The sequence below is a fragment of the Anomaloglossus baeobatrachus genome, chromosome 8, assembly GCF_048569485.1.
Source record: "Anomaloglossus baeobatrachus isolate aAnoBae1 chromosome 8, aAnoBae1.hap1, whole genome shotgun sequence".
Classification (NCBI taxonomy): Eukaryota; Metazoa; Chordata; class Amphibia; order Anura; family Aromobatidae; genus Anomaloglossus; species Anomaloglossus baeobatrachus.
The window spans coordinates 64,770,975-64,796,634 of record NC_134360.1 but is presented as its reverse complement, the minus strand read 5'-3'; the positions used below and the strand labels follow the sequence as shown (position 1 = coordinate 64,796,634).

At 43.8% G+C, this 25,660-nt stretch overlaps 1 protein-coding gene across 1 annotated transcript in view; it reads left to right on the top strand.

Annotated features, from left to right (window-relative positions):
- Positions 1-9,638: 9,638 nt before the first annotated feature.
- Positions 9,639-25,660, top strand: part of CDC42EP1 (CDC42 effector protein 1) — a 58,692-nt gene continuing 42,670 nt past the window's right edge. The window contains exon 1 of the mRNA XM_075320832.1: positions 9,639-9,726. The gene's annotated coding sequence lies outside the window, so the exon portion shown is untranslated. The remainder of the gene's footprint in view (positions 9,727-25,660) is intronic.

Here is a 25,660-nt window from a genome sequence, read left to right as displayed (position 1 = left end):
AGCAGCCAATAGGTCCATGGTCACTCTGTAGGAGCTGCAGAGATACAGACTCAGTTGGGGGAATCTGTCCACAGGACAATGGTTAGACATATACTCCCCAAATCCATCCCTTATGGAAGCGTGGCAAAAAGAAAGCCATTTTTTAAAGCACTCCATAAGAAGTCCTGATTGTAGTTTGCAAGAAGCCATGTAGGGGACATAGCTAGCATGTCGAACATGATGCTGTGGTGAGATGACACTACAGGAGAACATTTTGGGCTGCAAAGTATTGTGTGGTGTAAAAAGGGCAGTGCAAATCACCTTGAAAACGCTATCCCCACAGTCACACATGGTGGTAGCAGCATTATGCTGTGAGGAGGCTTTTTTGCAGCAGAGATAGGGAAGCTGATGAGGGTTGATGGGAAAGATGGCTGTAGCTAAATACAGGGCAGTCAGGGAGAAAAACCTATTAGAGACTCGGTGTAGGTTCACCTTTTAGCAAGACAATGACAGTAAACATAGTGGCATAGTAACAATGAATGGTTTAGATCAAAGCATATTCATGTGTATGAATGACCAAGTCACAGTCCAGACCGAAATTCCATTGAGAATCTGTAGAAAAAACGGAAAATTGCTGTTCACTGAGATATCACAATTTTGCAAAGATTGGGCAAAAATCTTACTCTAGATGTGCAAAGCTGCTAGAGACATCCCCCAAAAGACCTGCAGCAGTAAATACAGTGAAAGGTGGTCTTAAAAAGTATGGACTCAGGGGGGCTGAATACTAATGCATGTCACAATTTTCAGACTGATATTTTTTTAATTATTTAGAAAACCATGTATCATTTCCTTTACACTTCACAAATACTTGCTAATTTGTGTTGGTATATCACATAAAATCCCAATAAAACATATTTGAAGGGGTTGCACACTTCTTGGACAACCCCTTGTCATTCCCCATGCCGGCACCATTCCAGCTGTGTCAGCACTCACTCTCCTGGGTCTCATGTGAGGTTGTTATGTCACGCGAGACCTGCATCCCAATCAGGGCTGCTTTCACTCTATCCCGCCTTTGGACATATCAAGCAACATTAGAAAGCAAGAGGTCTGACTTTCTCTTGTTGGTCAATTCGTCCAAAGGCGCGGAAAGTGCTGACAGCGCTGATTGGGGACAGGGCTCGTGTGACATAACAACCTCACGTGAACCCCATGTGGGCAAGTGCCGACACAGCTGGAATGACGTCGGCACACAAGGTGAGTAGAAGCGTTTATAGTAGAGATTGGGGAATAGTAACTATTTGTGTTCGGATAACGCTTGCCGAATTCTGAGTATTATTCCAGATTTCGTCAAGAAAAAAGCTCGGGTTCCTCATTGACTTGTATTAGGTTGGTTATTCGTGACAAATACTATAGTACTTTGGGACTCGTTATGAGTAATCTGAACACTAATAGTTACTATTTCCCAATACTGGGACAATCATGGGGAATGAGAAGAAGTTGTCCAAGTAGTGGAGAACCCTTTTTATTTGTGGGTGTAACAGTAATAAATGTGGAAAGGTTCATGGGGTTTGAATACTTTTTCAAGCCATTGTATGATTTGAGGATAGGCCCTTAAAATAATTTGGAATGGTTGTCTTAAGAACCCCATTTGTAACGAGTTATTATTTCTAGAGAAACTGCACAATATGAAGTCTAAATTAAACATTATGGAACAGCTGTGATAAAAAAAACCTCTATATTTTCATCTTGGCTAATGAAGGCTACCATGTGGTATATAGAGGATATATAGGGTTTACAGAGCATTCTACACTGAACATATTTAAGTCCTTATTTATTAAAGAAGACCTTCAACCAATTTAATAGTGACTGCAGAGAGGAATAAAATGTTTATTATTATTATTATTATTATTATTATTATTATTTTGTCTCTCAATTGCCAAATTATTAGCAATCAAAATATTTGGCATTCAAATAGTTAACTTTTCTTTTTTTTTTTTAAGCCCAAGTGGGTGTTTTCAGATAGTTTTCACTGATAGCATGTACTTCTTCCTGTAAGATACTGAACAATCATAAGTGAGTCATCTGTGTCCCAATCTCCCAGCCCTTTCTAATCATGCAGGAGGTTGGACCAGGAGATCAGAGCTGCATCCTTACATCTCACACACAGAAACCTTAGCTATGGTGGCAGCGTGTTCTTTTTCTTCTGTGTTGCTGCCTGCTTATGATTTGGTAACTCATACAGAGCAAAAAAGTACACCCCTCAGTGAAATTTTGCTAATAAGACCCACTTGGACATAACAAAAGTTAACGCATTAAGTGCCAAATATTTGGAGTTCAACCTGAAAATTTGATGAATAAATATAACTCCTGTTTATTTGACCTGTTATTGCATGTGAATATTATAGAGGAATGTTGGGATCTTCTTCTATGAGTCAGAATGGATAGCTATTTTATGAGAGCTGCTTCCATTCTAGGGGAATATTCTTACATTATATAGATGCTCTGTAACGCTCACAACTGGTGTAGGGGCAGCGAGCGAGATTAGTGGACCCACTGGACCACAGAGGGACCCGGGCTTACCCTTTAGTAGGAGGGGCGTAACTAAGCCAGGTACCACTCCCAGAGCAGTGACCGAGACTGTGGCAGCTGACCCCCTAGGACAGATGACACTCAGGTATAGGCACAGGTACAGAAGAGATGATTGAGGCAGGCTGTAAAGACAGTTATGGTTAGCACGGCAGGGGTATGTAAAGGCAGGCTCAGGTATAGGTAACGGACACCAGGGTAACGGGACCTTACAACTAGCTAGCAGACTCAGACAATGACTAAAGGGAGTGTTACACGCAGCGATATTGCTAGCGATATCGCTGATGAAAGCACCCGCCCCCGTCGTTTGTGCGTCACGGGCAAATCGCTGCCCGTGGCGCACAAAATTGTTTGGAGCCGTCACACGTACTTACCTGCCTAGCGACGTCGCTGTTGCCGGCGAATTGCCTCCTTTCTAAGGGGGCGGTTCGTGCGGCGTCACAGCGCTGTCACTAAACGGACGCCCAATAGAAGCAGAGGGGCGGAGATGAGCGGGACGTAACATCCCGCCCACCTCCTTCCTTCCGCATTGCCGGCGGCCGCAGGTAAGCTGCAGTTCGTCGTTCCCAAGGTGTCACACATAGCGATGTGTGTTGCCTCGGGAATGATGAAAAACCTGCGTCCTCCACAATCAACGATTTTTTAAAAAGGAACGACGTGTCAATGATGGACAACAAGGTGAGTATTTTCCATCGTTAACGGTCGTTCCTTGCTGTCACACGCAACGACGTCGCTAACGATGCCGGATATGCGTCACGGAATCCGTGATCCCAGCGATATATCGTTAGATATGTCGCTGCATGTGACGGGGCCTTAACTAGGAGCATTGCGCAGGCACCTCCCCTAATGGGATGGCGCCTTAAATACACAGTGCCTATGGCTGAGAGGCATTTCCTGGATGCTGGTGCTACATGCTCGTTTATCTCAATGTCCATCATCATCTAATATTACATTTTTCCTGTTGGATTAATGCCTGACTTGTTGTGGCTTGCAATGACAATTTGATGGGGAAGCCAGGAATAGGATCTGATTAGCTGATGCCCACTTCGACCACTTTCCGAAAGAAGGTATCTCTTATGAGACATCCCTTCTAACTTAACCTTTTGCCTTTAGGTTTTCACCAGGTCTTGACAGTATAGAAGTTCCTCATTATCTTCTTCTTCAGTTTAATAAGGCATAGATTGTGACATTTTTCTAAGAGGAAAAATCAGACTAATATGTTTTCATTTGAAAACCTGGTCACATTAACAGCATTCTAAGAGAGACATGCAGCTTCCCTGATGGTTTTCCAGAATTCATTAATACATGAAATAATGTCACAGAAGCAGTGATCTGGAAACTCAAATGCTAAATGTATTAAAATAAAATGTGATAAATCCAAGAAATAGCAATGGAATACGCTGTATAGCGGAATGTGTTTTTCCCTTCACACAAATTAAGTGCAGTAGAACAAGACTAAACATGCAAACATGAAAATCACTTAAAATATAAAAGTGCCTAATATAATAGCTAATATGCAAAAAGCACCCAAGGTGTCAATACTTATATTTCTTACTACTGATTGCATTTACATACATAAGAATACTAAGAAGGAAGTGTGTCGTGGTGAACAGTAGCATACCGCCAATGGTGGCACACCATGTGACCTCTATAGGGCCCTTGAGTCGGAGGGGTCCAGTGCCAGTGCCAAAACCACCCCCCATCCCCGCCCAGCATCACACTTTCAACTACTGAAAGCAATGATGAAAGTGGGTGCACTCCTCTGTTTGCTCCCTCCTTCATCATTCTCACCAAGATCTGACAGCTCAGGCCAGGGAGAGCAGTGATATCACTTCATTGTGCCCATGGTGCGCTCTGCTCTGCCCTCTGATTCCTTAGGAGGAGTATGAAGCTCTTGATGGCCATTCAGGCAGTGTAGGTCCGAGTTGCCACTTTTCAATTTGAAGTCCATTCTAGTTCATACTAGAACCAATAGGGACTGCGAGGCCCAACTCACTAATCAGATTGGTCAGTTTTCAGGATTTTACTTATTTTCAGGGTTAAATCCCACGTGAGTTTACTATACTATCATAACACCCACCTCGATGTGCAGCAGCATGATCATCTCATCACTCTGAAGACATTGCTTCATGCACCTCAGGAGGTGGCAAACACATGAAAGCTGGGTGAAAGTAAGTGTTTCATACAGCAGACTTTTACCATAGATGGGGGCTTAGTATACAGAATGAGGGATTGTGTATGGAGAGGGGACAGGATGGTAGGAACAGTATGGAAAGGGAGCAGCATGGGAACTACAATATGAAGAGGGGGAAACATGGGGGGGGGCAATGTAAAGAGTAGTCAGTATAGGGAAGGCAGCAGTGTGGAAATAAAGACAGCAAGACATGGGGACAATGTAGAGGCCATAGTTTATAAGTGAAGATGGTGTGGTGGATATAATTCATAAGGGGGGCTGTGTGACACTTATAGTACATAAGGGAGGATGGTGTATGGCTGATAGTAGAGTACACAGGGGGGACGATGTGGTGGTCATAGTAAAAAAGGGCAGGCGTTGTAAGGACAATATTTTATTGATTAATGTGAAGGCCATGTATCATAATAGGGAAAATATAAGGGTCATTTTTTTGTGTGTAGGGAGCATAATGAGAGGTAGTTATTTTTTCAGGACTCAGGAATAAAGATGAGCGAGTGTGTTGTGGCACTGTTCAATACTTGATCAAGCATCGGAGTGCTCGAGATGCTCCGTACTCTATCAAGTATCATGCGAAAGCTCGAAAAGCTTGATTCCCCACCCAGGAACTGTTTTTTTCTCCCCACCATCTCCCTCTGCCCTCCTGTTGCTCATTTTATGTGCTTCTGGAAAAATGCTCGAGTTTCCCCATTCGGTTCCATTATACTTGGTGCTCAAGTTGAGCCCGTCCATTCGAGTATCGAGCACTCAAGCAGTTTATTGCTCACTCTTCACTATTCAGGAGGACAGTATATTGCTTATTTAGGACACAGCCTGGGCAGGTATTTATATTTAGGAGTCATAATAATTTTGCTCTTATTTTTAAGGGTAGTGTGTTATGATATGCTGCAGAAAAACAGAGAAGAAGGAAGTCTGCAGAGACCAGTGGTGGCTGTGAAAAATTATCCTGGCACAAAGACTTGATGTAAAACAGGGGAAAATGATAATAACTCAAATCAAAGATGTAGCCGATAAAGTCTAAAGGGGGCTTTACACGCTACGACATCGCTAATGCGAACTCGTTGGGGTCACAGAATTGGTGACGCACATCCGGCCGCATTAGCGATGCCGTTGCGTGTGACACCTATGAGCGATTTTGCATCGTTTTATAAAAACGTGCAAAATCGCTCATCAGTGACATGGGGGTCCATTCTCAAATATCGTTACTGCAGCAGTAACGAGGTTGTTCCTCGTTCCTGTGGCAGCACACATCGCTCCGTGTGACGCCGCAGGAACGAGGAAGCTCTCCTTACCTGCCTCCCGGCCACAATGCGGAAGGAAGGAGGTGGGCGGGATGTTCGTCCCGCTCATCTCCGCCCCTCCGCTTCTATTGGGTGGCGGTTCAGTGACGCAGCTGTGACGTCTCTGTGACGCTGAACGAACCGCCCCCTTAGAAAGGAGGCGGTTCGCCGGTCACAGCGACGTCGCCGGGCAGGTAAGCATGTGTGACAGGTCTGGGCGATGTTGTGCAGCACGGGCAGCGATTTGCCCGTGTCGCACAACAGATGGGGGCGGGTACCCACGCTAGCGATATCGGTACCGATATCGCAGCATGTAAAGTAGCCTTAAGAGTGCAATTACACCTTCAAATGAATGCTGACCGGCTATATAAAGCCAATCAGCAGCTGTGTAAAAGCCTATTTAGATAGGCTGACCACACTTTCTAATGCACAGAACGATCATTAACATGATTGTTCTATGTGCATAGTGAAATTTTGTTCTTGGAAGCAATTTGCCGATCTCATGATGAGAGTAAAGATGTTTACGCAAGTCTCAAAATCATTTCACCTGACAAACAAACATCTTGCTTGAGCATCTGGTAATTAACAGCCTCTTTAGGTAGGCCGATAATCAGGAACCAATTATTGACTAGAGTAAATGCACCGCGAAGAGTAGCTACACTTTTGGGAGATTTTTTGTTATATGTTTATTATATGTATGTTTATTATATATATGTATATGTATATATTATATGTTTGTATATGTTTGTTATATGTTCATTCTGAGCAGATTGGTTGAAGACCGATGCTGTATTCATGTACTGATGATGCTTCTGGTGCTGTATTCATGTAGTGACAATGCTTTTGGTTATGAATTCATGTACTGATGTTTTAATGTAAATGTAGTAATCCTTAAAGAGAATCTGTCAGCAAGTTTTTGCTATGCAATCTGAGGACAGCATGAAGTAGGGGCTGATACACTGATTTCAGTGATGTGTCACTTATTAGGCTGTGTGCTGTTCAATACAATTAATGTTTTATTGGCAGGAGATTAATACTGCTGGATTTGGTGTGTGGCGCCCCTGACCCGGTCAGGCACCACTAAGTACTGCACCCATGCTGGGTCAGTACAACACAGGTAATCCCAGAGGCTGACTAGGGTGTGAACTAACATGGAACACTTAGTAACCAGGAACACACACACACAGCTAGAGGGGACCCCTGAGCAGATTTAGATTGGGGGCTTGTCCCTCGCATCCCAGCTAGTGGTGGGTGGTGTCACTGGGAACAGGGAGTGTGCAGAGGCAGGCACAGTGGGGAGGTAGTAGTGAGCCAGTCGGCTAGTGGAGCTGAGAGGGCAAGGAAGTGGAGTGCAGAGGAGCTAGACCGACCCTGCACCATTCGTGGCTGCTGGCGGGGAAGAAAGGGCTACTTAGCAGTGCCGCCCGAAAACCACCTGGTGCAGAGGTGGCTGAGTACGGGGACTGCCAGTAGACCCTGCCCGCACGGGGTACAGGTCTCCAGAGCAGGGGCCCATTCAGTTGGCCTGCTAAACCTGCCGGTGAGGGCACTTTATGCGCTTCACCAAACTTACACAGAGTCCGCAGCTACAGCAGCAACGAGGGGCCCATAAGTGACAGACGGCAAGTAGCCAGAATTACTTGGTCCACACTGCCCGCAAACGGGTCAGAAAGGGGAGAACGGCAGTTACGACTTCCCTGGGTGATCCCAGCAGGACTCCAAGTCGGGGTCACCTCAAAACAAGAAGGATTAGGAAGGCGAGTCAGCAGTCACTCCTACATCAGCCGGAGGGGTACCTGGTTCCTCTCCTGGATTATCACAGCATCGCCCGAGTTGGCTCACTTTACCATAAATCAGTGAGTAAAAACCCTGAAAGACATTCCTGGACTGTGTGTGAATTACTCTGCGCACCTTCACCTGGGCCCTGGGGCCAGCCCCACTCTCGGGGGCCACATCATCTAACTGCACCTACCATCAGCCCCAGGCGCTCCCCAAACTGCAGTGGTGGTCACCCCTTGACCGCAATACTGAGAGTGTCGTCATGAATCCCCATAGAAGTTAACCTACCCGTGGCCAGAAGATTCCTTTACACTGTGGCATCCCCAAGCAGGAACAGTGCTCCTGGGGCGGCACAGGTGTCCTTGTGATTCCTGGTCTAACCGCGCTCCCAGCAGATTAGAAAGTCGACTGACCCCATCAGTATCGGCAAATTTGGCTGACATTAGTCTTTTGTCTATGGGGTCCTTAACTACTGTCTAAAGGGTTTGGGCACTGTCATGCGAGTGGATGTAGACCTACTGCACCACAGGACCAGGCTCACCCTGGATGGGTGTAAATAATCATCTACCTCGTCTTCATTAGAGCCTCTGATGATGAGGTTAGTCTTGTACTGGAAGGTAGCCACCAGGTACAACTCCAGGGATCTCTTAGTATTGTAGCAGCTGACCCCAGGGGTCAGTTATGTAGGGACAACTAGGAACAGGCTGGTAAAATCTGGAAGGTCGCCGGTACAGGAGGTGAGTATAGGCTTTATTATTTTACCTGGGGGAAACATGTGGAATCAGAAGGGGTTGTCCTAGTAGTGGACCTGAAATAATTGGGGGCACCAATGAGACTTTGCATTGGGGCCCACGAGCTTCAAGTTATGCCATTAATCACAGGTACGGCTGAAGCCTCTGTAATTATGCCTCCACAGTCTGCGATGCTAATGATGTCACCATCTCTCTAGGGAACCACAGTTTTTTCATATATTGCAACCAGAGTTTCCACTTTTGGAACCAGTTCTTTTCAGGCACTTGGAGAAGTATAGAACTTAAGGCCGCTTTACACGCTACGATTTATCTAACGATGTCACGAGCGATGTGACACGCCCAGATCGTAGTTCCGATTTGCCGAGATCACACATAGGTCGTTTATTAGCGGTCACACGTAATGATCGCACAAGCGACGCAACATTGTTCAGCGATATATTGTTTGACCAAGGCGGTCGTGTGGATGTTGTTCGTCGTTTGCAGGGTGTCAAACATACCAATATGTCTGCTGCCATCCAAACGACGAACAATATTTTGAAAATGAACGACGTGTCAACGATCAATGATTTTCAACCTATTTGCAATCGTTCGGAGTCGCACGTAGGTGTCACACGCAACGACGACGCTACCGATGCCGGATGTGCGTCACAGAAACCGTGACCCCGCCGACATATCGTCAGATAAATCGTAGAGTGTAAAGCGGCCTTTAGACATGTTCATACTTCATACAAAAAGTATGTATAGTTGGTGGAGGAAGGTTGAACTAGATGGACCTAGGTCTTTTTTCAACCTATGTAACTGTGTAACATCCACCAAGAAACTTTATCAAAAGTCTAAGCACTACTATTTTGGAAAGTCTAGGTAAGACCCAACCTTTACCGAAGGCTCCTTTATCTTTCCTTATTAGTTTTTTCCCTGCTAACCCTGCTTACCTAGTCCTTCATCCATTCTCCCCTGCTACTGCAGGACTTCCTAACCTCCCTCCTTCCTCTTCTCCCTCTTCTCCCATCGGCCTCTCCCCTCCTATGCTCCTTCCCTGCTCGCTCTGTCCCAGCCTACTTTCCTAGCACACTCTGACTCTTTGTGGACCCTTATTCTTCCAGCTGTTATGGATTTCTGCTGAAGCTGTGCACTCGCTGTCTTGGACACAGACGGACAGGTAATCCTACAACTTTCCATATGCTTCGTATATCTTCGTCTAGGAAACTTTCGCAGTTTCCACTCGGAGGGTCCTGAAACTTGTTGGAAGCACAATAGGCACGAGTGACGTGACAGCCCCGATATAAACCCTGTAAGCCTTAAATCCTCCTTCAACGTTTTATATTCCCTCCTTACGATTCTAAATACTTAATCTGCTATAATGCTGACGAGTGTAAATGGTTATCTGCATACAAGTTCTGAGAATTAGGGAGAAAAATGATTATGTTTCTCAAATTTTGTTAATTTTATTTCCAGGATTTTGCCAATTTCTGCTGATTCAATTGTATTTAGAAGTAGACAACTAACTAAAATTACAGGGAGCGAGCAATGATCCAGCTGATTTCTGGTTAATCACAGATTAAGTTTGTATCATATATTATAGAAGCAGTATGGGCTCAGTGGTTGGCACTGTAAGTTTGCAGTCTGCTCAATGGTTAGCACTGTAGTCTTGCAGTACACTCAGTGGTTAGCACTGTAGACGTGCATTACACTCAGGGGTTGGTACTGTAGCCTTGCGTTAGCCTCAGTGATTGGCATTGTAGCCTTGCACTAGGCTCAGTGGTTGGCACTGTATTCTTTCAGTAGGCTCAGTGGTTGGCTCTCTATCCTTGCAGTGTGCTCAGAGTGTAAGGACTTTAGCTTTTCAGTAGCCTCAGTGGTTGGCACTGTAGCCTTGCAGTAGGCTCAGTGGTTGGCATTGTATTCTTTCAGTAGGCTCAGTGGTTGGCTCTCTATCCTTGCAATGTGCTCAGAGGTTAGGACTTTAGCTTTTCAGTAGCCTCAGTGGTTGGCACTGTAGCCTTGTAATAGGCTCAGTGGTTGGCACTGTAGCCTTGCAGTAGGCTCAGTGGTTGGCACTGTAGCCTTGAAGTAGGCTCAGTGGTTGGCACTGTAGCCTTGCAGTAGGCTCAGTGGTTGGCACTGTAGCCTTGCAGTAGGCTCAGTGCTTGGCACTGTAGACTTGCAGTAGGCCTAGTGGCTGGCACTGTAGCCTTGCAGTTGGCTCAGTGGTTAGCACTGTAGCTTTGCAGTAGTTTGAGTGGTTGGCACTGTATCCTTACAGTAGTCTCACTGGTTGGCACTGTAGCCTTGCAGTGGGCTCAGCTGTTAGCACTGTAGCTTTACAGTAGGCTCACTAGTTAGCACCGTAGCCTTGAAGTAGCCGTGGTTCAAATCCCACCAAGGACAACCCTTGTAAGGAGTTTATATGTTCTTCCCGTGTTTGTGTAGGTTTCTTTCTGGTACTCTAAAAATAGGGGATGTAGATTGTGAGCCCCAATGGGGATAGTGATACTGTTACAAAGGATAAAAGTCCAGCTCACCATCGGTATCACTAGGAGGCAGTTTGAAGCACCGAGACGCTCCAGCCATGATGTGTCCAATGATTCAAAAGAACTCAATGTTCACAAACGTGTGCTCTCCTTTATTCATAACTAATTATGCCTCGACATCCGAAACGCGTGGATAATTAACTACTAAAACTTGGGCAATGCTGTTAATGAAGAAAGGAGAGCACAAGTTTGTGAAGCTGGAGTTCTTAATGTTGTCTGTAAAGTGCTGTGGAATATAATTGATGGTCCCATATATGAAAATAACATACGTAAATATGATAAAGATCTAACTGAATCTCCTAATCCCTTACCTCACTATTGTATCTCATATTTACCTTTTTATTTTAACATCAAATGCATGTAGACTTTTAACATATTACATCAGAAACTCTAAAAATACGAAAATGTGTTTAGGTCTATATTCACACAGAGCATTCAGATGTTACTTTGTGCACTCCTGTACGTCTGCCATTAACTCCCATCGAAACCAGTAAAATGGTATACAGAGTTAAGATTGAAAAATATACTGGATCTGTCTATTGTTGCCAGTTGAACATATTATATGTAGGAAATGGGTATATTCCAAGTGCTAAACGTGAAGACCAAACTCAACATGTCCTCCTTGGAAGCCTAGTAACCTTGTTGTCGTACAATAATAATTATGACATATATATATAATTTATTATATTATATTTTATTATATACTTTGTCTACTATAAAGTTGAGTATGTGTGTGTGTGTGTGTGTGTGTGTGTCCACTAAAGGAATCAGCACCATCGCATGTACAATCACAAAGTTTTGCACAGAAGGAGGGCAGATTTTAACCCTGCGCTCTACAGTTATTCGCCAAAAAAACCTGCCTCCATTAAAGTCAATGGAGCTTGGAGCCACAATGCAGACAGAACTTCAGAAGAATGCACAGCCACGCCCTTGAATGGAGTGTTGGCATGTCACAATGCAGCCAGGGAAAGAGAAAGACAGACAGACAAAGAGACAGACAGACAAAGACAGGGAAAGAGACAGACAGACACAGAGACAGACAAAGAGACAGACAGGGAAAGAGACAGACAGACAAAGAGACAGAAAGACAAAGGCAGACAGGGAAAAAGACAGACAGACAAAGAAACAGACACAGAGACAGACAAAGAGACAGAAGGGGAAAGAGACAGACAGAGACTGACAAAGACAGACAGGGAAAGAGATAGAGACAGACAGGGAAAGAGATAAGGGTGCTTTACACGCTGCGACATCGCTAACAAAATATCGTCGAGGTCACGTCGTTAGTGACGCACATCCGGTGTCGTTAGCGACATCGCAGCGTGTGACACCTAGGAGCAATGGTCAACGATCGCAAAAACGTCAAAAATCGTTGATCGTTGACATGTCGCTCCTTTTCATAATATCGCTGGTGGTGCATGCCGCTGGTTGTTCGCCGTTCCTGCAGCAGCACACATCGCTATGTCTGACACCACAGGAGCGACAAACATCTCCTTACCTGCGTCCACCGGCAATGAGGAAGGAAGGAGGTGGGCGGAATATTCTGCCCGCTCATCTCCGCCCCTCCGCTTCTATTGGACGGCTGCCGTGTGACGTCGCTGTGACGCCGCACGAACCGCCCCCTTAAAAAGGAGTAGGTTTGCCGGCCACAGCGACGTGGCAGGGAAGGTAAGTCCGTGTGACGGGTGTAAGCAATGTTGTGCGCCACGGGCAGCAATTTGCCCGTGACTCACAACCGACGGGGGCGGGTATGCTCGCTAGCGATATCGCTAGCGAGATCGCAGCATGTAAAGCATCCTATAGAGAGACAGATAGGGAAAGAGACAGACAGAGAAAGAGATAGAGAGACAGATAGGGAAAGAGATAGAGAGACAGACAGGGAAAGAGATAGAGAGACATACAGACAAGGAAAGAGACAGACAGGGAAAGAGATAGAGAGACAGACAGACAAGGAAAGAGACAGACAGGGAAAGAGATAGAGAGACAGACAGACAAGGAAATAGACAGACAGGGAAAGAAACAGATACATAAAGACATAGATTGAGAAAGACATACATACAGACACAGACAGAGAGAGAGACAGAGAGACCGTTACTATCCCCAGCAACGCCGGGTACTACAGCTACTATATACAGTACATATATACAGTATAAGTGTATTTCATATGAATCAGGTAAGGACATAGCAGTCTGGAGATTTGCCTTGTTACTGCACGGGCCAAAGTAAATTTCCTGCGCATGACGGACATTTGTGCTTTCCCACCATGTCCCCTACAGTCAGCAGTGTCCTCTGTGTACTGTGTTCTGACCGCTCTCTTATCTTCCCTGTATAAATAACTTTTACATTTGTTCAACTGTTTATTATTAATCTGTTCTGCCCTTTCGAAAAGAATTCCTTCCTCTTCTGAATGGTACATAGTTCATCTACTTTCACTGTAGCTACGTATATGGTTAATGAGACCACCGAAAATCTACAGGAGGGTGGAGATCAGCATAGTCACAATCAGTTACCAGGTCACCAAGATCTGCAAAGTCCAGATGAGAATGCAGATTATAGACTACAAAACAATTTAGGCAGGCGGGGTAAAAACCCTTTTAAAAACGTTCGTGTTTATTAATTTTATTTATTTATTTATAATTTATTTTTCGCAATTAACAAAAAGCAAAGTTTGGTTTCTTTGCCATTTACCTTCTTCAGTTCTTCTATAAACACTTGCACACAGTTTTTGAAGGAACTTGGGTGACGTCTGCCTGGAACCACAGACTCCGGATGGCTGTCACAGACAGGCTAGAGACAAGTCGCTCACTAAGCAGGATCCCGAGAACCTCAAAACCTTTTAACCCCCGGAAATTGCTACCCGTGGAAGGCTGAAATTCCAAGGAGAGTAGTTGTCAGGCAGGGTCAAACCAGGAGATACAGAAAAGGGACAAAATCAGCAGACAAGGACGTAGTCAGGAATCAGGCTAAGGTCAAAAACCGGAGTTGGCAGCAAGGTACAAAAACGGCAGGCAGGAGAGTAGTCAGAGAGCAGGCAGGATCAAATACAGGAATCAATATACAGAGCAGGGTGACAACCAGAGACAAGCAGTGAACTACTAGACTATATCTGACAGCAACCAGCAGACAGGTGGGGGAATAAGAAGGGTGTGGTGTCTTCCCATTGGCTGTAGCTGAAAGGTGGTAACTTCAGCTAGAAGACACATGCCCTCACCATCAGCCAATGGTACTGAAGGCCCCAGGGAAACACAGCTTAGTGGATGAGCGGAGCCTGCACCAAACAGAGCCACTGGTGCCGACTCCTCCCCTATCACCAGCATCACCCACAGAGGAAATACAGTGGCGCCTGGTGATCTACGCAGACGTTGCAGCAGCGGACTCCAGTAGGGACGTGACAACTTGGCAGGGAAATTGTTCCAAACATCTTGGAGAACTAACCACAAATCTTCTATGTATGAGTCTTGTACAAATTCTTCTCCCTTAATGTAATCCTAGACAGAGTGGATGATGTTGAGATCAGGGCTCTGTGGGGGCCGGATCATCACTTCCAGGACTCCTTGTTCTTCTTTACGCTGAATATAGTTCGTAATGACATTGGCTGTATGTTTGTAGTTTTTGTTCTTCTGCAGAATATATTTGTAGCCAATTACTGTAAATGCCTCCCTGGTGGCATTGCAGGATTAATACGTTTCTGTTTGCATTTCTCAGCATTGAGGACACCATTAATTTTGATCAAATCCCATCTCCAGTTGCTGAAATGCAGCATTAACTTATAAGTAGCCTCCACCATGCTTCACTATTAGCTGCAGACACTCATTATTGCACTCCAGCAAACAAGCTGCTTCTGTTACAGTCAAATATTTAAAAATTTGATTCATCAGTCCTGAGCACATGCTGACATTTTTTGCCACCAGTTCCTCTGTTTTCAAGCATATTTGAGTCACTTGCCCCATGTTTCCATGTCAAAGGTACTGTCACAGGTGTCTCACGGGTGACAAAGAGCCCTGTGTTGTCCAGCTATAGAAGGTCACAGCATTTGGCTGCACAAGCTGCTCCCTGGCCTTTTATTATTCTTGTTTGTCGTAAATGGTATTTTATGTATATCTTCTGCTTGGGCTTCATCCCTTTCCTTTTAGGACCCGGCAGAGTTCCTCACTTTCAGCTGTATTCATCAGAACTTCCATATTATATCCTTAAATACCCCCATTCTGGTTTGTGCTGGTGATAGCGCAAACTATCTACAGATCCTGAGTGCAAGCAGTCAGCTTGCAATCATCTGGAGTAACTTTGTTGCATGTTGCAGTCCCTCTCCCTGAATCTTCTTGGAGATAAGTTTTTTATTACGTAACATACGTTCCCTGTGTGTCATTTAGCTCCTAGTGGGGTTGACAAAGAGCTTATCCCATCCGTTCCATACCTAGGGCCCAGATCAGGATCAGTCTAGGGCCAGGTATTCTGCTTGGCGCATATGTGCAGTACCTATCTAGGGCAGTGAGAGAAACCAAGGTCCAGTGGTAGGCTTGGTCAGGCTTGGGTAGGGGTAGCGGTAGGCTTGGTCTCCCTTTCCTTTCGCTTTTTGCTGGGTACTTCCCCATACCTATCACTTCTTCTATGAAGACCACTTCTGGCCAGATTTTTCCAAACCATAGATAGGTGTAGCTGGGTCCCACTGATTGCTTCCAGTTCTGAGCTGATGGCACTGCTAGATATCTTTCGATTTGAAAAGATGTAAGAATGGTTTGTCTTACATCTGCTGCACTAAGGTTCCTTGGACAGCCATTGAGCCTATTGTCCTCAATGGTTCCCATTTCTTGGTGCTTCTTTGAAAGATCTCAAACCATCTTGAAATCCTACTTTATGTTCAATTATTTGCCTGTGACAGACCTTCCTGATGCAGTAAAACTACCTTGCATTTTGTTGCAGTGCTCAGTCTTGACCTGTGGCATTCAATTGTCTTCCACAACCTCACCTTTGTAGGAGTTTAGCTGTTCCTCACCCAGGTGCAAGCCTCCTACACTGCTGCTATAGTTAGTGATTGTCTTTCAATCTACAGATGAAAATAATAATCATTCTAATCAGTTTGGTATATTTGGCTATTCATACACCTGACTATAATCCGATAAAATCCCACACGGTTTGGAAGCGTACCTAAATGAATTGAAGATATTTTGAAGACAAAAGACAGTCACACTAGTATTAATGTGATTTAGATCTTTCTTTTGTTCATCCTCTTTTCATTTTGTTAATTGTTAAAAATAAATTACTAACTCTTCTATTTTTGAAAGCATTCTTTTTTTGCAGCATTATTCACATACCGGCCTAACACATTTGCACAGTACTCTATAAAATAGCAGCACAGTCCACAGAAGTGGGTGATCGGGTGCAAGAAAATCCTCCAAATCTGTTATGAATTTTACAAATTATTGAATTAACGATATATACATTACAGTGCCTTGAAAAGTATTCATACCCCATGAACTTTTACACATTTCTTCATGCTATACATACAAACTTAAATGTATTTTATTGAGGTTTTATGTGATATACCAACACTAATGCGGGCGTCACACGAGACAATCTATCGTGCGATATGTCGTCGGGGTCACGGTTTTCGTGACGCACATCCGGCATCGTTCACGACGTCGTCTCGTGTGACACCTACGTGCGACTTCAAATTGGTTATAAATCGTGGATCGTGTACTTGTCGCTCATTTTTAAAAAATTGTTTAATCTTATTTGCGCCGGTTGTTCATCATCCCCTTTCCTGTCCGTTCCTATTTTAGTCAGCGGGGGCCTCACCTTTTGCTAATCCTGTCATCTACCTGTGTATTGTGTTTTTCCTATATCACCGCAGTCTTTGAATGTGGGGGGCTTGCTATTCTTGTCTATTTTCTGAGGCAGAGAGTTATTCATCTTTACTACCTTTAGGATAGTTAGTTCTCCGGCTGGGTTCGCGGTGCACAGGCTATTAGTTCACCCCTCGGCTACTTCTAGTTGTGATGGTTAGTAAGGGGATGGTGGCCAGATTAGTTGCCAATGCTCTTGTCACCTTTTGCCAATGATTTGTGGTGGTCTTCCATGGTTCCGGATCATAACACGTCTGTGAACAGCAATTTTTAAGTCTTGTCACAGATTCTCAATGAGATTTAGGTCTGGACTGTGACTGGTCCGGTCACACACATGAATATGCTTTAATCTAAACCATCCATTGTAGCTCAGGCAGGACATTTAGGGTCATTGTCCTGCTAGAATGTGAACCTACACCCCAGTCTCAAGTCATATTGCTGCAGTATTAGCTTTCCGCCCCATTTAGCATTTTGCATTTATCCAAAACAGTTCAACTTTGGTCATATCTGACGAGAGCACTTTCTCTCATGTACTTGCTGTGTCTATGGAAGAAGGTGTTCTGGTCAGATGAGAACAAAGTAGAACTTTTTGGGCTGAATTAAAAATGCTACGTGAGGTGGATAACTAACAGTGTATATAACCCTGAAAACACCATCCCCACAGTCACACATAGTGGTGGCAGCATCATGCTGTGGGGAGGCTTTCTCTTCTGCAGGGACAGGGAAGCTGTCATATTCTCCCCAAATCTGGCCTTTTTGGAAGACTGTCAAGAAGCAAGCCATAAGAAGATTAGTTTGAAGTTTGCAAGAAGCCATGTAGGGGACACAGCTGGTATGTGGAAAAGGTGCTCGGGGAAGATTAGACCAATGTAAAACGTTTTGAGTTAAATGCAAAATTCTATGTGTGGCAGAAAACTAACAGTGCACATAACCCTGAAAACACCATCCCCACTGTCAGGCATGGTGGACGCAGCATCATGCTGTGGGGAGACTTTTCTTCACCAAGGACAGGGAATCTGGTCAGAGTTGATGGGAAGATGGATGGCACAAAATACAGGACAATCGTGGGGAAAACCAGTTAGAGGCTGCAAAAGGATTGAGACTTGGGCATAGTTACACCTTTCAGCAGGACAATGACCCTAAACATCCTGCCAGAACTACAATGGATGGTTTATATCAAATCATATTCATGTGTGTGAATAGCCCAGTCTCAGTCCAGACTTATATCCCATTGAGAATTTGTGGAAGACTTGATAATTGCTGTTCACAGACATCTCCATCCAATCTCACTGAGCGAGAGCTCATGTGCAAAGAAGACGGGGCAAAAATCTCACCCTCTAGATGTGTAAAGCTGGTAGAGACATCCCCCTAAAGACTTGCAGCAGTAATTGCAGCAAAAGGTGATTCTACAAAGTATTGACTAAGGTAGGCTGAATATAAGTGTACGCCACAATTTTCAGATTTATATTTTTTAACTATTTTGGAAAACCGTGTATAATTCCCTTGACACTTCACGAATACTTGCTACTTGTAACACCTGCCTGGATAAACAGACTCAGGTAGGATGTAATGGACAGACTAAAGGGAAGCCCCTCACCAAGCAGGACCCCAGAACCCTGAAACCCTTTAACCCCTATACAGGATTTGGAATTACACAAGGCCCTGAAGATCTCTACCCGTGGAAGGCTGCAGTCTGAGAGTGTAGTCGTCAGGCAGGGTCAAACCAGGAACAGCAGAACAGGGACAGAATCACACAGGCAAAGGTGAAAACAGAAAACGTAGCAGTGGTCAGATCCGGGGCGGGCAGCGAGGTACAAAACAGCAGGCAGAAGGGTGGTCAACAACAAGCAAGTCAGCGCACAGGAATCACAAAACAAACAGCACATGAGCCAGAATCAGAGCTATCTCTGGCAGTGGTCAGCAGACAGGAGGGGGAATAAGAAGGGTGTGGTGTCTTCCCATTAGCTGTAGCTGAATGATGGTACTTCAGCTGGAAGACACACACCACCTATAGTCAGCCAGTGGTACTGCAGATCCCAAGATAACCCAGCCCAGTGGATGATCGGAGCCTGCGCCCACCGGTGCTGCTGGCATCGACTCCTCTCCCATCCCCAGCACCATCCACGGCAGGAACACTGTGTCGCCTGGCGATCGGAGCAGAAGTCGCTGGAGCAGACTCCGGCGGTGACGTAACACTACTTAGGGGATGGTATATCACATAAAATCTCAATAAAATACATTTAAGTGTGTGGGTGTAACGTGAAAAAAATGTGGAAAAGTTCACAGGTTGTGAATATTTTTTCAAAACACCATATATACTTGAGAAAACTTACTTTTTATAATATATATTATATATATATATATATATATTTATATAAAATTAAAAATTGATTTATGTTTCGAGTCTATGTCTTTAGAACTATTTTTTTTTTGCTTTGCTCAGTGCATTGGTCTTTATCCTCTTTATTCCGTATTTTTCTGTGCACTGGTAATAGACGGGTGGATCTGCCGGACAAAGCCAAATATGCTGCAGAAACTGCTGATTATACCAAATTTAGCTCAGCCTCAGAATGAAAACTGCTACTGAAAGCAGAGAATGAGAAAGTGCGGGTGAATGAGGGAGTGACTTCAGGAGGGAAAGTATCTGGTGGGCATGAGAACTGTACTTTTGGCAGACCTTGTATATTCGTGTAACCCTTTCATTGCTGCAGATGTCTGGAATGTAACTGTACAAATGCCCGTCCAATTTGGCAGCATGTGTCATAGCTTTCTCATTAGATACGGTTAGTTATAAACCTGTTATCACATTCTTATTACAATGCGCCTATTGCCACTTTAATGACGGTTTTGGCACAACCGCATAATATACTGTATATATGAATGAGTGTAATGGCTCAGAATTTAGGTCATATATAGTGAGAATGTAAATTAAATACGGATATAAAAAGATATGCATGATTTCTTTAAATGACAGCAAGAAACATCAGAGCCGTGTCTCGGATTCCGTATACTCAATGTTTCCCCCAATTTGCTTTCGGCAATTTCCCAGCTAATAGGATCTATTAGGCTTTGATTTACATGTTCAAGATTCACTTTTGGCAATTTTGAAAATAATAAGGGACTATTTGTTCCTTTGTGTTCTATGGCTGATTAACCATTTTTGAACCATATAATCAATTTCCTAACCCAAGTTCTTAAAGGGAACCTGTCAGGTCCAATATGCACCCAGAACCATGAGCAGTTCTGGGTGCATATTGCTAATCCCTGCCTAACCATCTTGTATACACTAGCATAGATAAAGACATCTTTAGAAAGCGTATTTGTAAAGATCCTTTATGATTTGCTAATGAGCGCAGGGACTAGTCGCAAGGGCGTTACTTCCATTCATTCCGCCATCTTTGCATGTTAGCATGACCACGGGGATGTGCTAACATGCTATTCAATACCCATTGCCTAGCATCATCAGCGGTGACGCACGTACCACTGTCCGTTGTCGCTGTATGAGACGCTGGGCAGTGCGCATAATCAGAAATCCGGGCATTTCCGGTCATGCACATTAGACCTCTCTGAAGCCGGGATGCGTACATCTAGCTTCATAGTGTGTGACACGCCCAACAGGGCCGTGGGGCACTTGGAATCGAGACGGTTCTGTTTACGGAGGATGTCACGGTGGCAGGACTCCTGGTGATTTCGTTTAAATGAGTGGGGGATATTTACATGGGATATGTCGTGACGCCATCCGTGGTATGCGGCAAGATATAGGCCGCCGCTGCCATTCAGTTCCCCTGGGGTCAGTGGTGATGCAGCAGAGGTGGTTCAGCTCTCCACGGGTAGAGCTTAACCCCAGGGCAGGTAATCGTGTATGATGGAGGATTTAGCATTGGGGTGCAGGACCGAAGACGCATGCAATAACCGGACGGCACAGTGGGATACAGTCACCAGTTCTTTACTCACAGTTGTCAGCTCCAGGTTATTACAACCGGTCAGAGGCTGCCTTAGAGTGCCAAGTCCAGCTGTGATGTGATCCAGCCGATCAAGTGTAATTCGGAGGCCTAAGACCAATGTTTCTTTCTGTATAAGCCTTCCCAGGTCGCCTTCCCGCGCTGGCTTCGCCCTCCTGCCCTGTGCACTCACACACAGAGCCCTGAGCCGGTGTCCGCAGACCTTGTTATGGGTGGTTTGTTTGTCCTATCCCTTGGCCCTCTGTGGTCACCTTTTCAATGGATCTATGTGGATGTGGCTTTGGCACTTGAAGTTGCCTTAGCCTCCGGTTTACTAGCTGAGCCTGGTTGTTCTCCACTAGTCTAGGGACTGGTCCCCTTTGCGGCCTAGTCCCTCCACAATGGTACAACGGCTGTGGATGCGAACCCACGGGTTGATTTCTCACTTCATGTGGCTCTAAGACCCCTTCTTCATTTCCTCCTACTCCTTTACGGTCCCTTGGTCGAACTCCTTCAGCTCCAGCCCTCAGGACCGCACTCCTCCATGTCTCCTTCGTTCTGCTTCCACTTGTTCTAAGTCTCCACCCCCTAACTAACAAACTCCACCTCCAGACTGGTTATGGAACTGTGCTCTCCCAAAGGAGCAACTCGCCCTCACCACGGCCTGATGGAGTGTAGCTAAATGAAGAGTGTGTGCGTGCAATTGTCTGTGACCTCCTCCTTACCAGGAAATGAGGTCCCACACCTCTGAATGAGTTACAGTACCTCTGTGGCGACTGGACCCTCAGGGGTGCCACATGTGCATGACTAAAAGTGCGGGGAGAATATCATGAGTACCACAGTTAATTCGGCAACAAGACTAGAATTCTTTATAGGAAAGAAGGGGCCGTATTTTAGAAATGGAGAAACACAGAAGCAGCACAAAAAAAAGAAAAGAAACAACATCAGATTCAGGAGAACAGTGGGATTTATACCAGATAGAAAAATGACAGATTTATGACAAGTGACAAGTTCTTATTAAATATTCCATCATGTCATAAAGACACTCCATTCTTTCAATTTTGAGGACAGGTGAATAATAAGTTATGCCTGACTCCTGATATACCAACTGATCAACTAAGTAGAGATGCTGCTTGGCACCTTGAGTGACAGAGCTCATAGTATAGTTTTAATGAACAGTTCTACAAACTTTATCCTACTGCCATGAATGTGTCCTGCTCTGGGGAGACCTGCGGCGAATCTGAGACCAGAAGGTAACTCACAACGCGTTATTGTTCGCAGGTCTACAACTTGTATTTGAGTGAATCTTTCTTTTAGTGCTGCAGGTGTTAAGGGCTCTTTCCTATCTGGCTGTTCTTTGTAGCCTTAATCTTACGTGCAGCTCTTTTGTGACCACTACCCTTCTCTATAAAAATTCTCATTTTACCATTTGATGCCAGTTATAGATTCTCATTCTATTGCTGACCACTTTGGAAAGAACCTGTCTCTGGAAGCAGCTGAGGAACCATGACTTTTGCACCTATATTGGAGGAGCTTGAAGTGTTTTACTCTTTATATCTATTTTCCCTCTGTTCGTCTCCATTACCTTGTGTTGTAGTATTGTGGTGGTGATACTAGTGTTCTCACCAGCCTTCTCACTAGCCAGGGTGAGTTCAGCGCAAACGGAGACCTAGGCATGTGACGGTGATGGGGGAAGATCCAGTATAGGCACATTAGGGTACAGACTCAGGAAAGTTGCATGAGGTGTCCCCTCTCCCCTCTCCCAATCACCAGGGCCTTCCTTCTATACCATTCCAGTTGTTACGCTGTGTTGCTCTGCATACTGAGCATCTGTATGCTCTGGTATAACACCTACACAAATGAGTGGTAGAGAGCTTGCAAGACCATCCATACTCACTACACAATGCATGGAGCTTCACCATTTCTGGTGCCCTACAACATCTGCAATTACATCATAAGAATAGGTCATCAGTAATAAAGTCCTAAAAAAACATTGTTTTTTCTTTTTATTTGGATGCAAGGTTTTTTTTCTATATTATTTTCTTCCTTGTTATTCCTAGTTTGGCTCTTCATACTTAACAAAATGCAATATTTTCACAGAATGGGGTACAAGAATTAAAAATGAAGAACTTCTGTTATTTACACTTTGGTAGTTTACCGTACGAAACTAATAATACGTTACCTGTCTTGCTGGGTCTATAGGAATTTTACTTTTTTAAGTTGTAGAGCACATCTGCCATTTTTTCCATAATTACTAAATGTACCAGTCTGCCAGCATCATAATTAGTGCCTTAATGGACAGGGCAGGTGGATATTAAGCTTTGTTCACATTTACCCTGTGCTCTTTCCATGGAGTCAAAAATATTTAAACACCAAGAAGAACCAATCAAACCAAATTTTTAAGACTATTTGATCTATAAGGATTTATTAAAGGGGTTCTTCTCCTTTTTTACGTAAATGCTTTTATTTCACGCCAAACTTCATTTTTATAATTGGGTTTCATTAAACATTTTGCACCATTTGGCTTTTACAGTCTTTTGGTAATCCTGAATATTCAACTTTGTTGTGGTTTGTGGTTAACTTATAAATCAACTATGAAGAGTTCAGGAAAAGATAAAAAAAAAATTGTAAACTCCCTCTCAGACTGTCATAGTGGGCTGACTGATGGATTCTCAATTAAAAGGGTGGTCCGAAGGTAAAGTAATTTTCATTCTAAATCCATATTTAGTGTCATTATCTAAGCTAATTAAATTGAACGCACCACCAATTTTCTAAGCAAATATATTCCAAAGGTCCTAGTATTGACATGAATGAAAAATAATATCAGCTGGTGCAACTTATACCCATAAAAAGGTGTCTCATTACCAAGGTGCCACACAAGAAACATCTAATGATGGGTAAAACCAGTGAGCTGTCTCAAGAACTCCACAACCTTATTGTTCCAAAACATATTGATTACATTAGTTACAAAAGAATTTCTAAACTACTGTAGGTTCCAGTGAGCACTGATGGGGCCATGATCTGGAAGTGGAAAGAACATCATGTCACCATAAACCAGCCCCGATCAGGTGCTTCCGGAAACATTTCAGACAGAGTGAAAAGAATTATAAGAAGAGTTGTCCAAGAGCCAAGGCAAGGACCTCCTGTGGAGAGCTACAGAAAGACCTGGAATCAGAAGATGCAATTGTTTCAAACATAATAATAAGTAATGTACTCCTCCTCCATGGCTTCTATGCACACTCACCACGTGAGACTCCATAGCTAAATAAAAAGCATATTCAAGCGCTTTTAAAGTTTGCTCAACAACATTTAGACAAACCTATGACACTCTGGGAGAATATGATCTGGTCAAATTAGACCAAAATTTAACTCTTTGGATGCAGGAATACACATTTTTGGAGGCCAAAAGGCACTGCATATCACCCCCAAAACACCATACAAACAGTGAAGTTTGGAGCTGAGAACATCATGGCGTTGGGCTATTCTTCAGCATATGGCACTGGCAAAATTCATATAATTGAAGGAAGGATGAATGGATAAATATTAATAGAAATAAATATTCATGATAAATAATCTGCTGCCATCTACCAGGAAAATGAAGATGAAACGAGGGTGGATATTTCAGCAAGACAATGATCCCAAACACATAGCCAAGGAAACTCTCATTTGATTTCAAAGAAAGCAAATAAATCTGCTAGAGTGACTCAACTAATCACCGGAACTGAATCCAATAGAACATTTATGGAAAGAAGTAAAGCTCAGAGTTCATAGAAGGAGCTCATGAGACCTTTAGGATTTGAAGAGTGTTTTTGTGGAAGAATGGACCAAAAGCACACCTGAGCAATGCACGTGACTAGTTTCGGTTTACAGGAGGCATCTCGAAGCTGTCATCACCAACAAAGGCTTTTGTGCAAAGTATAAAATCAATATCAGTAAGTGTGTTTAATACTTTTTCCTGCGTCATTTCTTATTATTACAAATCACTAAATTAATGGACATCTATGGTTTGATTTATTGGCCTGTGTGGATTGGATGGGTTGTTACCAACATCTGGTGAGAATTTCATGTCAATAGCACCTTTAGAAATATATTAACTTAGAAAATTGATGTGTTCAATACTTATTTCACCTGATGTACTTGCATTAAAAAGATCCTATCCTTTCCTAACTACACTATAACGGGTTTTCTTTTTTTGCAGCCAGGAATAGGCAGTGCAACACAAGTCTATAGAAGGCAAAGCTTATAATTTTTTAATGACACTCACAAAAAAAAAATTCTGGCTCTAAATACATGGATTCAAGGAAAAAAAAGTTCCCAAAAAGTAGACAATTTCTTTAATATTCATCCAAAACTGATCTGTCAAAGTTGTGTGTCACAGGAGTCGGACTATATATTCATGTATGAGTTGGTAAACAGCGGATAATGTTAATTACGTCAGTATTTGTAATGGCATCGAAACGATTATGATTTTTCTCGATTTTGCAAATACATTACAATTTTAAAAACTCTAAACATAAATATATATATAAACAGTGTCATATCCTAAGGACTTTATGTACTGATTACAGATATGGTATGATCATGTGGCATAGCTAAGACCCCTTTCACACATCAGTTTTTTGCCATCAGCCCCAATCCGTCGAATTTTGAAAAAAACGGATCCAGCGACTGATGCTGCTGGATCCGTTTTTTTCTCATTGACTTGTATGAGCGTCGGATTGCGATGGATGGCCTCACGTTTCATCCGTCGTTCGACAGATCCGTTGAAAAATGTTTGTCCG